The sequence below is a fragment of the Crocuta crocuta genome, unplaced genomic scaffold (assembly GCF_008692635.1).
Source record: "Crocuta crocuta isolate KB4526 unplaced genomic scaffold, BGI_CrCroc_1.0 scaffold170, whole genome shotgun sequence".
NCBI lineage: Eukaryota > Metazoa > Chordata > Mammalia > Carnivora > Hyaenidae > Crocuta > Crocuta crocuta.
In genome coordinates, this window is record NW_027527853.1 from 9,059,446 (window position 1) to 9,062,614 (window position 3,169).

Consider the following 3,169-nt stretch of genomic DNA (forward strand, 5'->3'; position numbering starts at 1 on the left):
AACCAGAACTTCAGTTGTTCCTTTGAAAAGGTCATTTATAATTCTGTTTCACTTTTCCCAGGAGATTCTGCTCTGAGGGAGAAATGGGGTTCAGTTTCATCAGGAGTATCCAGCTAACACTGGATGAACTAATAACTAATGAACCAGGCACTGCACTTTCTGCCATGTAACATTACAACAACCCCTTCAAAGAAGGGGCAGAGAGTATTGTAGGAGACAGAAAATATTGTAAATTTATCTTAATCATGAGAAAATAGAGGCTTTAAAAGCTAAACAACATTTCCAAGGATACCCTGCTGAGAACTGGAAACTAGGATTCGAATCCAAATAGTTTAACCTTTGATTCCTTGCTCTTAACGCTTATCCTGTCTTGCCTCCCTGGGGAACAGGACATCTGTTTTATATACAGGTGTGATGGGTGTGTGTTTCACAAATAATCTCAGTTTTGTCACAGAAGTCTCAATGGCCTTATGAGAGATCCTTAGCTTATTTCCTGTCACATGATGCTATAACATAGATTTGTTCCTGAAATGTGTGTGTGAAGTGAAAGGCAGTGTTCAGGCATCACATCTGGTGTTAGGAGCTGCACACCGTGCTGGTCCCTGGCCACAGCTACACAGATGGGGCCCAGAGGAGCACAGAGCACCACTCACCAGAGAAGCTGTAAGGAGACTCTGGAAGAATGTGTGTGACGACAGGACCACAGTACATTCGAGGAGGTACACTAGTGACATGAAGGTTCTGTGTGTCTGTGAAGCAGAGTGTACCTCGAAGAAGTGGGCTGTACCTGGGAGAGGTGGACTGTGAGGATCAGCAGAAGAGCTTCCCAAACGTGCTGGACTCCCCACTCCCATGTTTTCCTCTTTAGTGAGGCTGCAGTGGGGCCCCGAGATCGGTTTGAACGAGTGTCCAATGCTGCTAATGCTGCTGTCAAAGAGCCACACCTTGCGAAGCACACCCTAGAGGGACTTCCCTGTGAGTGAAGGCGCACCACAGCCAGCCTAGAGAGCTCGTCACCCACTTCCAGCTCAAGCTCCACGGCCAAGGCACACACCGAAGGACGTGCTGCCCCTTCTTCAGCTGAGGTAGGTAGAAACCTTCAAAAATAACTTTACCAGGACATTAAGAATTCCATTGAGTTATAAAGACTGAAAAAGTGTCGTTTACCCAAAACTCAGTGTGCATCCTCATAGGTGTCCTCATTTGCTCTACAAACACCTAAGCACCTATTGTGTGCCGTCCACAAGCCACTAGAAGGACAGCAGGTGATAAAGCCCCACAGGCCTAGCCTTCTGTCCAGTACAGTGGCCATTAGCTGTTTACACCTAAAATTAGAAATTCCATTCCTCAGTTGTGTTGGCCACATCTCAGTGCTCAGCACATAGATGTAACTAGCAGCAATACAAATAGAGAGCATTCCCATCACAGAAAGTTTTCTGTTGGGCTCTGCTGGTCCAGTGGGCATGACAGACACTGCATACATTGAAAAATGAGTCCAGCTTAGCTCTGAGGGAACAGGGTAAGGTTCAGTGAACTATAGAACAGATCTCATCCAGCCTGGGCATTGTTGACAGAGTGGCAGTGGGATAGGCTGGAGAGGCACAGATGGGAGTTTGGCTTCCATTCCAGTGACTCAATGCTTTTCCTTCAATTCCACAAACTCTTGTGTGCCTTCCAACAAATCCCTTTACTTTAGTACTTTTGAAGGTGACTCATCACAACAGAAAGAGCCCCATCTAGAACTGCATTCTGCAAACTGTTCTACAGAAACATGTCAGCAGGTGTCCCCAATTCCCCTGTCCCAGGAGAGACCCACAGAGCCCATGGTCACTGACAGTTCTGATTAGTCCTGTAGTAAAGGGGCATTTACAGTCTTACATGAGTTAGGTTTCCTGAACGTATATGACCATGTGATAGAATCAACTAGTGAAACAGTTTTGGATCTTACTTTGAGGAGAGCAGGACTAGAACACGCCTCTTATACAACTTTGTCTTGTTTTGCATTATTTATTTGAAAAGCCCTTTGTCAGAAGGTGTTGTGTAGATGAGAGTCCCTTGCTCCTTTTCTGAAGGGCCATGTAGGACCTGGACATCCTCACACCTCTGTGCCATCAGGCCTCACCAGCTACACGCAGAGAGCAGGCATGCAAGGGGAGCAACATGTTCTTTTATTGATGCAAGTACGTCCAGTCACACCAACAACTGACATCCTGCGTTATGGTACAGCTTTGTACTCAGAGTTCATCTCAAAATACCAAAACATCATAGGGTGTGTCTCAAATTGGGAAAATAAAGTAGCAAACATAGACACTGTATCAGATAGCTACTAGAACTGATGACCCAGTGGAGTGCACACTGACATGAAAGCTCCTTAACTCGCAAGACAGAAGAAAGTGTGCTAATGTTGTATTCCAAATATAGATTCTCAAGTTTTTAGCCTTTCTTTATCCCAAATACATAAACAAAGCAATATGTCTACCAAGATACGCTATGTACTATCTAGAACATCTGAAAAGTGCAAAAACACTGTGACAATACAGTGTAAATAATCCTGCTCCACCCAGGGCTGAGGGCAACGTCCGCATCGGATTGGGGAGCCACCCCTTCCTGAGGCCTCACCTCCACATCTCCAGGATCTCCTAGGAGCTTTGGGAATTAGCAACTAATGGACCCATCCTCACTCGGGCATCTCGGCTGCAGGCTCCTGGGAAGCCAGGCATGCGGAGAGAAACAAGGGTGAGTAGTTCCAAACCTGCTTGTGCAGAATGAAAGCCCTGCTGTGAGGGGGAGAGAGTCAGAGCTGATGGCCCACCTCTGGCTTTTGAGGGATCAGGACATGCCTTCCCACAGCCAGAAAGACAAAATGAGTGTACTCTTCAAGTTTGGGTATGGAAAATACCTCTCATTGCTGGGCAGTTTTCTGTGAGTGGGCTCCAGCAGTCTGGTCTGGCTAATATTCTGTTTCAGAATCTCTTCAGGGGCGCCCCCCACCCAGAGGGAAAGAGGAGGCAGTCCGCTAGAATACCAATTTGTGAGTTGCTTCTTTTCACTTTGTACTAGTTTCAGGAACTGCTTTAAATGTCCCTATCCTCAAGTCCACCTTGTTCTCTCTTCACTACAGCTCAGCGTACCTCTCAGTTACAGCCTGGGAAACAGACAATTCCAACAC

At 46.4% G+C, this 3,169-nt stretch overlaps 1 long non-coding RNA gene across 1 annotated transcript in view; it reads left to right on the forward strand.

Moving 5' to 3' along the window:
- Positions 1-291: 291 nt before the first annotated feature.
- The window catches only part of LOC144244767 (uncharacterized), a 6,813-nt gene continuing 3,935 nt past the window's right edge, over positions 292-3,169 (forward strand). Inside the window, exons 1-2 of the long non-coding RNA XR_013339059.1 lie at positions 292-1,085; positions 2,565-2,736. This is a non-coding gene — a long non-coding RNA (uncharacterized LOC144244767). The remainder of the gene's footprint in view (positions 1,086-2,564; positions 2,737-3,169) is intronic.